Source organism: Triticum aestivum, chromosome 7A (assembly GCF_018294505.1).
Source record: "Triticum aestivum cultivar Chinese Spring chromosome 7A, IWGSC CS RefSeq v2.1, whole genome shotgun sequence".
NCBI classification, from domain to species: domain Eukaryota; kingdom Viridiplantae; phylum Streptophyta; class Magnoliopsida; order Poales; family Poaceae; genus Triticum; species Triticum aestivum.
Genome location: NC_057812.1, coordinates 52,579,320 through 52,593,668, shown reverse-complemented (window position 1 = coordinate 52,593,668; position 14,349 = coordinate 52,579,320). Strand labels below are relative to the sequence as shown.

The 14,349-nt window shown below is 48.0% G+C and overlaps 1 long non-coding RNA gene across 1 annotated transcript; it reads left to right on the top strand.

Annotated features, from left to right (window-relative positions):
* Nucleotides 1–9,847: 9,847 nt before the first annotated feature.
* On the top strand, nucleotides 9,848–13,746 carry LOC123150135 (uncharacterized). The gene is made up of 2 exons (XR_006474982.1): nucleotides 9,848–10,149; nucleotides 10,233–13,746. It is a non-coding gene; the product is annotated as an uncharacterized lncRNA (long non-coding RNA).
* The last annotated feature ends 603 nt before the right edge of the window (nucleotides 13,747–14,349 follow it).

The following is a 14,349-nucleotide window of genomic DNA, read 5'->3' as shown; positions in this document are numbered from 1 at the left end:
CCTTTGAGAACAGGACGAAGTGGCTTCACGCATGTACTGGTGGCAGTCGACAAGTTCACCAAGTGGATCGAAGCCAAACCAATCAAGAACCTTGACACCGGTACTGCTGTTAGCTTCATCAGGGAACTAATATTCAGATATGGAGTCCCGCACAGCATCATTACGGATAATGGGTCGAACTTTGACTCGGAAGAATTCAGAGATTTCTGCAACTCCCAAGGCACACGGGTCGACTACGCTTCAGTCGCCCATCCGCAGTCGAATGGACAAGCAGAGCGAGCTAATGGACTGATTCTTAAGGGATTGAAGCCCCGACTGATGCGTGATCTCAAACACGCGGCTGGAGCTTGGGTCGACGAACTTCCCTCAGTGCTTTGGGGGTTGCGGACCACACCTAATCGGTCGACCGGAAGAACTCCATTCTTCTTGGTCTACGGAGCTGAAGCAGTCTTGCCGAGTGATCTTCTCCACAATGCTCCTCGAGTTGAAATCTACAACGAAGCAGAGGCTGAACAAGCGCGGCAGGACGCAGTCGACCTTTTAGAGGAAGAAAGGGAGATGGCTCTGATCCGCTCGACCATCTACCAACAAGATTTGCGTCGTTTTCAAGCCAGAAATGTGAGAGGTCGAGCCTTCCAGGAAGGAGATTTAGTTCTCCGAGTGGATCAGCACAAACCACACAAGCTTTCTCCTTCTTGGGAAGGTCCCTTCATCGTCACCAAGGTTCTCCACAACGGGGCGTACCGTCTTTACAACGCCGAGCATAATATCGACGAGCCCCGAGCTTGGAACGCGGAGCTACTCTGCCCATTTTATACTTAAGTTTTATCACTCGGATGAGTTGCAATAAAGTACTTCTGTAGTCCATGGACCTCAAAATAATAGTGTCATAGTTCCTCCATAATTTCTGTCACTTTTTATTTTTGTCCAATAAAATTCCCCCTCAGTGGGTGACTTAGCTGCGAATCCGTTTCGCCTAAGTTTGTAAAATTCCTACCGAGTGGTGAGCCAGACTCTCACTCGGAGGCTTAGCTGCGAATCCGTTTCGCCTAAGTTATCAAAATCCTACCGAGTGGTTAGCCAGACTTCCACTCGGAGGCTTAGCTGCAGCCCTGTGCTCGCCTAAGTTATAAAAATCCTACCGAGTGAGGAGCAACCCTCCCACTCGGGGGCTTAGCTGCAGTCCAAGCACTCGCCTAAGTTATAAAAATCCTACCGAGTGGTAAGCCAGACTTCCACTCGGAGGCTTAGCTGCAGCCCTGTGCTCGCCTAAGTTATAAAAATCCTACCGAGTGAGGAGCAACCCTCCCACTCGGGGGCTTAGCTGTAGTCCAAGCACTCGCCTAAGTTATAAAATCCTACCGAGTGAGGAGCCCACTCGGGGGCTTAGCTGCAGTCCAAGCACTCGCCTAAGTTATAAAAATCCTACCGAGTGGTAAGCCAGACTTCCACTCGGAGGCTTAGCTGCAGCCCTGTGCTCGCCTAAGTTATAAAAATCCTACCGAGTGAAGAGCAACCCTCTCACTCGGAGGCTTAGCTGCAGTCCAAGCACTCGCCTAAGTTATAAAAATCCTACCGAGTGAAGAGCAACCCTCTCATTCGGGGGCTTAGCTGCAGTCCAAGCACTCGCCTAAGTTATAAAAATCCTACCGAGTGAAGAGCAACCCTCTCACTCGGGGGCTTAGCTGCAGTCCAAGCACTCGCCTAAGTTATAAAAATCCTACCGAGTGAAGAGCAACCCTCTCACTCGGAGGCTTAGCTGCAGTCCAAGCACTCGCCTAAGTTGTAAAAATCCTACCGAGTGAAGAGCAACCCTCTCACTCGGAGGCTTAGCCGCAGCCTAGTGCTAGCCTAAGTTATCAAAATCCTACCGAGTGGAGAGCAACCCTCTCACTCGGGGGCTTAGCTGCAGTCCAAGCACTCGCCTAAGTTATAAAAATCCTACCGAGTGAAGAGCAACCCTCTCACTCGGGGGCTTAGCTGCAGTCCAAGCACTCGCCTAAGTTATAAAAATCCTACCGAGTGAAGAGCAACCCTCTCACTTGGAGGCTTAGCTGCAGTCCAAGCACTCGCCTAAGTTGTAAAAATCCTACCGAGTGAAGAGCAACCCTCTCACTTGGAGGCTTAGCCGCAGCCCAGTGCTAGCCTAAGTTATCAAAATCCTACCGAGTGGAGAGCAACCCTCTCACTCGGGGGCTTAGCTGCAGTCCAAGCACTCGCCTAAGTTATCAAAATCCTACCGAGTGGAGAGCAACCCTCTCACTCGGAGGCTTAGCCGCAGCCCAGTGCTAGCCTAAGTTATCAAAATCCTACCGAGTGAAGAGTAAAACCTCTCACTCGGGGGCTTAGCCGCAGCCCAGTGCTCGCCTAAGTGGACTAAAGAATAAGTCGATTGCAGTAAAGGCGCCTTGCTTTGAACCTGCAAAAGACATTTCGAGCCAAAGGCAATCGTATTCAAGCACCAAATTCAAGTTTGAATCGATATCTAAAGGAACCGAAAGCGCTCAGGCGTTAAGCCCGTTAAGGTTTGTCGGTTACAATTCCACTCGGCATACCGAGGCAAATTTAAAGCGTCGAGCCAGAAGAAGTTTTTTACCCCTCCTGTGGAGGGCTGGAAGGTGCAACGAATTCATCAAGGTCGATTCCGTCGGCAATCCGAGTGGCAGCTGCAAGTAAAGTTTCCATAAAGGACCTGAAGTCGTGTTTCTTGGTGTTGGCCACCCGAAGAGCCGCCAGCTTCTCTTCCCGCGCATCTTTACAGTGGACTCGGGCCAGACACAGAGCAACATCTGCACCACACCGAGCCGAGGACTTCTTCCATTCCTGCACTCGACCAGGAATCGTGTTCAAGCGGGCCATCAGCGACTCAAGGTCATTCTGAAGTGTCTCCTCAGGCTAGAGCGTCGAGTCGATGCGAGATGTGGCGGCCTTCAGCCTTGCGAGATAGTCCACGACAGCTGCAACACGAGACTCCAGTCGGAAAACATCCATGGCAACTTCGTCGTTCACCGGAGAATTGACGGGGTCGAGGTTTGGCTCCAGCCGGCTAGTTTCTTCTTCAAAGTTTTGACAAAATTCTGCAAGGACGATCACTAAGTCAAGGGGATGGTCGAATGGAAAAACCACAATTGGAAATGTTTGCCAAGCATAGAGGTTTACCTTCGAGCATAAGAAACAGCTTCTTGGCAAGACCACTCAGGAAGGCCTCGAGATCAGTTTTCTTCCCAGTCAATTTGCTGACTTGGTCGGTCAGGGCAGCTTTATCAGTTTTCAGTCGACTGACCTCCTTGTTGGCGATCCCAAGAGCAGCTTTCAGATTGGTATTGTCTTGTTCAAGCTTGGTGACTGAAGCTAACTTCTCGTCAGCAAGCTTGATCTTCTCAGTTAGTTCGAGGTCTTTCTTCTGTTGGGCCTCCCTTACCTTACCTGCAAGTTACAGCAAGGTCAGATTTGGAAACAAGCAAGGGGAAAAGCAGTCGTCAAGGTCTCACCAAACATACCTTCGGTCTCCTCCTTTGCCTTCGTCAGCTTCTCCTGAACCAGCTTCAAGCTCAGCTCGAGTTGAGTGTGCTTGTTTTCCAGCTCAGAGTAGCGAGCCACAAGATCACAGGAGTTCAGCGAAGAACCAATCGACTAAATGTCAAATATAATTCACTTCCGAGTGAAAAAGGAAAAAACACACGTTTCTAAGACTACAGCCGAATACAAGCATTCGACCGTAGTCTCGGGGACTACACCCAGTGGGTGCACTCAGCGTGCCCCCACTAATTCTGGTGAAGACAAAGTCGACCAGTCGACCTAAAAAAACAAGATGTATTCTTTAAGACTGTGATCAACTGCAAGCAGTCGACCACAGTCTCGGGGACTACACCCAGTGGGTGCACTCAGCGTGCCCCCACCGGTTCGTGAAATCCAGTCGACATAGTCGACTGACAGAAAGATTGACATCATAAAGCCTAAGGCCGACTGCCAGCAGTCGACCTTAGCCTTGGGGACTACACCCAGCGGGTGCACTCAGCGTGCCCCCGCTAACACGGAGTTTAATTGACACACCCAGTGGGTGACTACTATAAATTCCGGAAAGGAAAAGTTTTTGGCAGCATATCCAACAGAACAAACTGTGGTCGACAGACCAGAACGTTGCTCTGGAGGGCAGAACTGGCATCATAAGCTGCCTGGCTCGCGTCCCGGATGGTCTTCAACTGCTCCATCATGATTCCCTCCTGGCGTATCGCTTCCTTCGCCGCGCCAGCTTGGTCCTCTGGGACGTGGTGCGTCGTGAAGAGGGAGGGCTGCTGAGCACTCGTCAATGGATCTGCGAAGGACACCGTGTGTCGAGTGGTGTTCTCTTCCTCCGCAATCAGAATCTCAGGCGCCGTCGCATCCTGAGGCACCTTACTGGCGGACGCTTTCCTACTCCTCCTGCGCTTCAGTGGTTCTTCATCCTCATCATCATCAGGGAGATTGATAACAGTATTGGGTGGAGCTACGGAGAAGAATCAGGATCAGAGATCGCGAGTCAGTCGACATCAGGATCAGAGATCGCGAGTCAGTCGACTAAGAACGGCGTTAAGAATACAGTACCTGGTTTCGAAGTTGCTGCGTCCTCCATCTCGTGGTCATCAGCCCGGGCTGAGGTTTCAGAAGTAGCAGCACTGCAACTCCAAAGGATCAGTCGACTAACTTCAGCGTCGACCAGAGACAAAGTTCACACAAAATAAGAAGATTCAAGCAGCACGATTACCCTGATATGGTGGGGATGGACACCTTCATCTTCGGTAGGAGCTTGATCGTCTTCGACGGGGCCGCCCTGGGCTGCTTCGGCGCCTTTTCAGTCGGCACCGGAGAGGTGGTCCGAGGGCGCTTGGTCGACTGGACAGCGGTCGCAACCCCCTTGCCACGTTCAGTCGAAGGGTCGTGGACAAGCTTCGACCGCCTTTCTGAGCGCGGTGGTACGACCTCCTCCTCCTCTTCTTCCTCGTCCTCGACGTCATCTTCATCACCGTCATCATCATCATCGTCGTCATCATCCTCTGCAACGTCCGAGTCCCATTCCTCCTCTTCCTGGCTCTCGCCCCCACTCGCCTCACCCTCCTCAGTCGGAGCTTGTGCCCCATTGGGCATCGAGTACAGCTCGGTAAGGACCTAGCAGGTATCAAGACAAGGATCAGTCGACCAGTTGGCAAGATAAACAGAAATGAATGCGACAAGAACACAGTGGAGGGCAGAGCAAACGTACCTTGTTTGGATCGCTGTTGTGGTCGAGTGGAGGAATCCTTCTGGCTCCGTGTGGGTTGTCCTTGTTTCCGGTAACGGCTACCATCCATCTTTCCAGAGTGACATCGTCGACTGCTTCTGGATGGACTCGAGTCTCGTCTTCGGTCCCACAGTACAACCACATGCAGTGGCTCCGGAACTGAAGGGGTTGGATGCGACGCCTAAGGAAGACCTCCAGGAGGTCCATGCCCGTCACTCCCTCCCGAACCAACTGCACCACGCGCTCCATCAACATCTTCACGTCGGCTTTCTCCTCTGGAATCAACTTCAGAGGGGAGGGCTTGTTCACTCGGTCCATGGTAAACGGAGGGAGTCCACTCGACTGCCCTGGCGTCGACTGGACCTGGCAGTAGAACCAAGTCGACTGTCAGCCTCTGACGGACTCGGGAAAGGTCATGGGCGGGAAGGTGCTCTTATTCCTCACCTGGATCCCCAGACCCCCGCACATTTGGACAACTCGGGTTTTCTCATCACCTGGGCTCGCCTTCTTCACGGTCTGAGAGCGACACGTGAATATATGCTTGAACAAACCCCAGTGCGGTCGACAGCCCAGGAAACCCTCACACATGGACACGAACGCGGCAAGATAGGCAATAGAGTTTGGGGTAAAGTGGTGGAGCTGCGCTCCGAAGAAATTCAAGAAGCCACGGAAGAAAACACTCGGCGGCAAGGAAAATCCACGATCAACATGGGTGGCCAAGAGCACACACTCACCCTCTTCTGGCTGGGGCTGCCACTCCTTCCCCGGAAGCCTCGCAGCTCCATGAGGGATCAAGCCCTCGTTGGCCATGTTGAGGAGGTCATTCTCGGTGATGGTCGACTGGATCCAGTCTCCTTGGACCCAGCCCTTCGGCAGGCGGGATCTGGACGAGGACCCGCCGCGGCTGGTGGATCTCCCCTTTGCCTTCTCCGACGCCGACGCCTTCTTCGCATGTTCCAGCGCCGCCGTCTTCTCCTTGGCCATGGTTGCCGGCGAGATGCGCGTGGGGAAGTTGTGCGGGGGCGAGAGCGAGCGCGCTGGACGGGGACGAAGGGAGCAGAGAGAGAGAGAGAATGACTGAGGCGCAGTACAGAAATCCTCGCCGGGCGCATTTATAAGGTCCCTTCCGAGTGGATGACAGGTGGGCCCTGTCGATCTAATCATATCAGGAACAGTTGTGCAGACGGGATACGTGGCGAAGAAAGCGGCGCGGAGATCGAGGCGTCTATGCCCCGTCCCATCCGAATGCCGCGGTCCGCTCCGCTTCGCGCGCGTCCCCAAATTTCGCATCTCGCGGAATCCGCGAACGGCAGATCGGTCTATCAGACGTGGGGTTTCCCGTGATCCGTCGCTCAGAGACCGTCGAAGCCCGAAAAATCACTCGACGAAAGAAGAGAATGGATCGAGTCGACCGAAGACAAGTTGCTCACTATCGACGAAGAAATTCTTTTTCCAGAACAACGCACGATCAGTGTGCAAAGGCTAATCGGAAACGACATCAACTCCTTCCTCACTCGAAGCCTCAATCCATTCGGGGGCTAATGATGGGGTCATGTACCTAGGGTAGGGTCATGGACCTGATCTAAGTACCTTACCCAAGGACACCCTTAGAAGAGGTCGCCTTCCAGTCGACCAACGAAGGACTCACTCGACTGACTGAAGGACTCGACCACGAAGACTCACTCGACCACCAGGAGGTCAAGAGGCACTCTGCACTGCAACGGCCTGTAATTAAGTAGGCTTTATGATAGTAAAGACACTTTATGTGGGGCGTTATCAGTAACGCCCCAGACTTAACTCACCTTAAACCCTCTCCTACGTGGGCTGGCTGGGGTCCTGGCGCACTCTATATAAGCCACCCCCCTCCACAGGCAGAAGGGTTCGGCATCTTGTAACTCATATACTCATAATCCACTCGACCGCCTCCGGGCTCCGAGACGTAGGGCTATTACTTCCTCCGAGAAGGGCCTGAACTCGTACATCCTTTGTGTTTACAACCTCTCCATAGCTAGGACCTTGCCTCTCCATACCTACCCCCCACTCTACTGTCAGTCTTAGAACCACGACACATACCCTTGTAGATCGCGTGCGGAAGCGTTCAAGAGAAGGGGGTTGATGGAGTCGTACTCGACGTGATCCAAATCACCGATGACCTAGTGCCGAACTGACGGCACCTCCGCGTTCAACACAGGTACGGTTGGGAAGACGTCTCCTCCAACTTGATCCAGCAAGGGGGAAGGAGAGGTTGATGAAGATCCAGTAGCACGGCGGCGTGGTGTTGGAAGCAACGGTGATCTCGGCAGGGCTTCGCCAAGCGTAGGGAGACGGAGGAGTGTCACGGGAGGGAGAGGGAGAGGCCAGGGGCTTCGGTGCGGCTGCCCTCCCTCCCCCCGACTATATATAGGGTGCCTAGGGGGGGTGCCGGCCCTAGGAGATCCAATCTCCTGGGGGGGCGGCCAAAGGGGGTGCCTTGCCCCCCAAGGCAAGGGTGGCGCCCCCCACCCCTAGGGTTTCCAACCCTAGGCGCAGGGGGAGGCCCAAGGGGGCGAACCAGCCCACCAGGGGCTGGTTCCCCTCCCACTTCAGCCCATGGGGCCCTCCGGGATAGGTGGCCCCACTCGGTGGACCCCCGGGACCCTTCCGGTGGTCCCGGTACAATACCGGTTACCCCTGAAACTTTCCCGATGGCCGAAACTTGACTTCCTATATATAAATCTTCACCTCCGGACCATTCCGGAACTCCTCGTGACGTCCGGGATCTCATCCGGGACTACGAACAACTTTCGGGTTACCGTATGCTAATATCTCTACAACCCTGGCGTCACCGAACCTTAAGTGTGTAGACCCTACGGGTTCGGGAGACATGCAGACATGATCGAGACGCTTCTCCGGTCAATAACCAACAGCGGGATCTGGATACCCATGTTGGCTCCCACATGCTCCACGATGATCTCATTGGATGAACCACGATGTCGAGGATTCAATCAATCCGTATACAATTCCCTTTGTCAATCGGTACGTTACTTGCCCGAGACTCGATCGTCGATATCCCAATACCTAGTTCAATCTCGTTACCGGCAAGTCACTTTACTCGTGCCGTAATGCATGATCCCGTGATCAACCACTTGGTCACATTTAGCTCATTATGATGATGCATTACCGAGTGGGCCCAGAGATACCTCTCCGTCATACGGAGTGACAAATCCCAGTCTCGATTCGTGCCAACCCAACAGACACTTTCGGAGATACCTGTAATGTACCTTTATAGTCACCCAGTTACGTTGTGACGTTTGGCACACCCAAGGCACTCCTACGGTATCCGGGAGTTGCACAATCTCATGGTCTAAGAAAATGATACTTGACATTCGGAAAAGCTACAGCAAACGAACTACACGATCTTTGAGCTATGCTTAGGATTGGGTCTTGTCCATCACATCATTCTCCTAATGATGTGATCCCATTATCAATGACATCCAATGTCCATAGTCAGGAAACCATGACTATCCTTTCATCAACGAGCTAGTCAACTAGAGGCTCACTAGGGACGTGTTGTGATCTATGTATTCACACATGTATTACGATTTCTGGATAACACAATTATAGCATGAACAATAAACAATTATCATGAACAAAGAAATATAATAATAACCATTTTATTATTGCCTCTAGGGCATATTTCCAACAAAGGTTTTATTCATGTAAACAGAACAACAATTATTCTCTAACTTACATGAATAACCGTATTGCAATAAAGATGATCCAATCATATTCACGCTCAACGCAAACACTAAATAACATTTATTTTAGGTTTAACACTAATCCCAAAAGTATAGGGAGTGTGCGATGATGATCATATCAATCTTGGAACCATTTCCAATACACATCGTCACTTCACCCTTAACTAGTCTCTATTCATTCTGCAACTCCCGTTTCGAGTTACTATTCTTAGGAACTGAACTAGTATCAAATACTGAGGAGTTCACTATAAGAAACCTGTTAATCTGTGACGGATTTGTGGTGACGTTCCTATAAACTGTCATGAAAATCGTCACATATTAGCAAGCGGTGCATGGGCCTCAATACAGTACTGCCTTTATGACGGACATCGAGGGACCGTCATGGAAATTGTCATGGATCGACTAGCTAGGCCTAGCCTTTTACTTCTTGATCCATGATTGGACCGTCATGGATGGCTCCTGATGATGTGTCGTGCATGCCCTTTGTCTGACCCACATGTTAGTTGAAAGCAATCAACATGTAGAAAAAAAAGAGCGAAACTGTGAAGGAGCGCGCGCGAAGGAAAATTTTAAGTCACGAGCGCGGGGAGTGAAATTATAAGCCAGCCCATTTAACTACAGAGTCCACACCAGCCTAACCCTAGTTACCTTTCTCCCATCTCCCGTACAAACCATAGCCACCGCCACTTCACCTTCCTCCTCTTGCCGCTCCATGTCGGCGCCGGCGCTGACAGCGCTGGACCTGAACCACACCGCGTTGAGCCCCTCCACATCTATCCTGCCCGGGACCCCTCCCCATTCCATGCCTCTCCCCATTCAGATCGGCCCCTCGAGTTATTGCATCCCAGTCATACCCCTCGATCTGAGGCGGCAGCGGTGGCGAGGGGACCAACTGCCGGAATTGGACGGCCCTGAGGTCGCTGGCGGCGTGCATTGATCCAGCTCCATCTGGCGGCGAGCTGAGGTGAGGTACAGTCGTATAGGAGGTGGCAACATAGCCACGGATGCAGAGTACATCGTCGACCTGTGGCTCGGTCCAATTGTCCGTCAGCCGCCCAGTCATCGCTCCCCTCATCGTCGTGGTCGTCTTCTCCATCCGTGGTGCGCAGCCTCCTCTATGCGTCGCCGTTCACCTTCTCCAGCCGGAAAGACCCAGTACGTACCTCTGCACCAGTCCCGTACCCTACCATTCCCCTCTGCTCGTCTCCGCTAATATAAGGTTTATTGGAGCTCTGCAGAGGAGTACAGAGTACCACCAGGACGAGCAAAACACTTGGGGCAGAACACCGGCCATGGATTGATCTAGCCGTACCTGTTAAAGGATGGCTGGAGGCCTCGTTGGCCATGTTGAACCAGTACAGAGAAAACATCTGGGCGTCTGCCTTGTTCGACATTAAAACGAACAGCAAGGGCAGGAGCACCACTGAGGGTTACTCGTTCGTTACTGATTGTTTGTGCTTTGTTCCTTCCTAGTCACATTGTGAAGCACATTCATTTTTTGTACTGCAAACAAAAAGTATTAGGCAAATCTCCGTTCTTGTTGCAGTTCAAGCATTGTTTTGTAGCTGTACACTTATAATTCAGAGTAATGGCCCGCAAGATTTATCCTATCAGCTTTTAGTATTAAGAAACTCATACCATTTTATATCTAACTGAAGAAAACCTCATATTTGCAGATTCTGTAGGTACATTTTACTGCAGTGTCCATTGTTTCTGCATGCACATAATGGTGATGGATCCCACACCGGTCAGTGCATCTAATGGTCTTTGTACAGCTAAAAACATTTTTCACTTGGTGATGATATCTGCACTGCCCTTGCCTGCATAATTTGAATATCTCACATGGACTAGAAACATTTTTTTACTTGGTGATGATATCTGCACAGCCCTTTCCTGAACATGCCCTTTATGTTATTCATACACTTTACTCAAGCATCTATTTGCCCTTATGTTCTGCTAGGGCTCAATGTTTTCTGGAAGTAAGCTTGACTGAAAATACACGCAATTCAATGCTTGTTCTTCTAACTAAAAATTCAGTTCATGATTCTGGTCCTATACTTATTGAAATGATTACTATAGAGGTCAAAAAGCTTTCAAATTCAAGAATAAGGAGAGTATTTTCTGTTTTCTTTCCGCCAATTTCTTTTCATATAAATATGACATTTATTGTTTATAGTTAATGGGCTTGTTTTAGCTATGTAGTTTTCAACCTATATGATTTCTGGTTATTGGATAATAAACTTTCATGTAGCTCTCGACTGCCCACACATATGTAGCTGTACAATTTAATCTCTAGATACATCATACATGCAAATTATATCTCCTTGTCTCCTTCTATAGGTACCTAAAATACTTGACAAAGAAGCGAAATGACAAACAAGCCGCTTGAAGTTCCATGTGCTGTGTAAAATCTTATTTTTTTGTACAATGAATCAAAACTCTTAGTGCTCTAATTCCTGTGCAATGCTTTGTGCCAAAATCATATAATTTTCATAGCTTCTTGGTCAGTTCGTCTTTTATCTTCTTGGTCAGTTCGTCTTTTATCTTCCGTGACCACGAGATAATTTTCACGAATTAGTATCTTAATTGATTTTGGTCTGTGGCTACCTAATTCTAGAGATGGAATAGGATAGAATAGGTTGAGGGGATCGATCTGAAACTGAGTAGGCACATATTTCAGTGTAGGTTAGTCGGTGGTTTTGGAGCAAAATTGTACGCCCCGAAAGAAATATCTACACACGGAAGAAAAAAATAAAATGGTATTTCGAAACATCTGAACGACATTTCAATGCAACGGGAGCACCATATCTGTAGAGTGCTAAAGCTGCACTTGTTGTTTTTCATTTCCTGCTATTCGATTTGCTATTAATCTTACTTTCTCAATGTACAGATGTGCTTCACAAATTTTAAAATATCTTGATGATTAACACTTTAACTTAAGGAGATATTTCCATAAGCAAGTTTAGTTTCTTCCTGTGCTGGGTTCAATTAGCTTATTCTGAATCTGAACATGACATGACGAACCACTGAGACGTGATCAGATCAATTTGTTTTGTGTGTGTATAACAAGTTCCTTTGATTGATTGGCATACATCTTAGGCACACATACTGGAACACGGCGGTCCAGCCAACCTCTGGCCTCCGCTTCTTCCTCCCCGACGGTGCTGTGGAACCAACGCTGGGTTCCGCTACCCCTGACCATGGCCTAACACGCACGGACTGAAGATAAGTTATTCTATTTCTTCCTTAAAGTGAGATCGTTTGCTTCTCTGATCCAGTTCTAGTAATTTGTATAAGGCCTTAGCTTGTTGTCAGGGAGGAACTTTCATCTCATTGCTAAAACTTGGGTAAACTGTGGGCATACAAAATACATCTTTGTTTTTGTTGCCTTACAAACATGGCTGTGAACAAACTGAATGTTGGCAAACAATTGTATATCCATTTTCACTTATTATGATATTTCTGAAAGTGAAAGGGACTAAGGATAGCACAGAGAGCAGAGAGCACACGGGTTATGTTGGAAAAATTGGTCGAAGTTACAATGCATTAGCTGGCATAAATATAGCACAACTAGCATGCCTAGATGCACACAACGTTGATGGTAAGATATGCTTGACAACTACCTAACAGGATCAGATTATTCATTTTGTAAATGTAAAAAAAATATTATTGTCTTCACAACGTCCACCACTGAATATCTCTATGTATTTCTAGACCTTGATTTGATATTAAAAAGACAATCCAATTTATCTTCTCGCTTATGTCCTGGAAGGTTTCAGGATCTGTATCTATATTCGTGATTGCTACTGCATGTGTTCTGAGTCGGCTTGTACCTTCATTAAAATGAAGTAATACTTAACCTATGTATGAGTCTGATTCGTGCAAGCCTTGTTCCTACTGCTGCCACCTTGTATAAATATATACTGGTTCGTGCAATACTTGCTCCTACTTCAAATTTTTAGTCTGAACGTACCTATATATATTTGCATCAGATTAAATTTGTAGTCTGATTCGTGAAGTAGGAGCAAGGGTTGTTCCTACTGCTGCCACCATGTATAAATATATACTGGTTAATTTCATTTAACTATTTTTTCTGTCACAAATAATAGTACTATGCTGGTCAAGTGGGCAGCGTATAGAATCGTCTTGCACAGAAGTAACACGGATAATATAATCAATGGGTTTATGATAGAAAATCATTTCTGTATATCCTGAATGAATATAAACGATGCATGATTATTTCAAGTTGCACTTTCCTATCTATTATATCATTGTTTATCAAGTATTTTCATGTTTCATAGTCCACTACATTACAATGGGTTTATATGGCCTCAACTACTGCTTCTATAGTAGGAGTTCTGTGATGTGTGTTTCGTCACTTTGTCATTTGACACACTTTTTTTGGGTTAATTTTAAGAAACCTCATGTTTAATCTTGTTTTATAGTAGATACAATGTTATTCTCATTTGTAGGCACTACAAGATTTAAGAATTCTGGACATGTAATTCATTTTTATATTTGTTGCAATTTTCTTATTTCTACTATCTATCTATACATGCAAATATCTAATATTCTTGTTAATATGCTAGGTAAGATTGGATACTGTGCTACTTGGTGCTGCCCATCACGGCATGATCGTTGCCATCAAGAACGTCGATGGCAAGAGCTTGAATAACAGCCTCGATAGTTTATATGTTCTGTTGATGTAAAATGGATTGTATTGGTTCATAACTCTGTTGTGTGATATATTTTGTCAATCTATGTTGTATGTCATCACTTTGTAGAGGATTTTTTAAACTGCTGTGTTGTAGATACATACAGATGGCTGTGTTAAACTTTGTAATGTTTCACACCTTGCAAATATTTTTTGTTGGGAAAATTTGGCATTAGGATTTGTGTAACGCCCTTTAAATTGGCCCTTAAAAACATAGTCAAATTCTGGCCAAAAGAAACGGGATAATGGGCTAAGCCAAATTTAAACCGCCCTTTAAATTGTGCCTAAATTCATGACGAATTTCGTGACGGAAAATAGTATCCACGTAGGCAGCCACGTAATTCAAATTACTCAACTGAAAATCCTACGTGGCGTTAGTCCATGACATATTGTTCCGTCACAAAGGTTTGGGCCTGGGCGGGCCGGGGGCAGATCCATGACAGCCAAGAACCGTCATGGTAGGTACGATATCAAATTATGACGCGATATACATGACGGATTTCAAATCCGTCAAGGATGGACACCCATGACAGTTTTTCACTAATTTGTGACGGACTAGATCCGTCATGTATTAACAGATTTCTTGTAGTGGTTGCTATAAACACTAGTAAAGTACACATCAATAACATGTATATCAAATA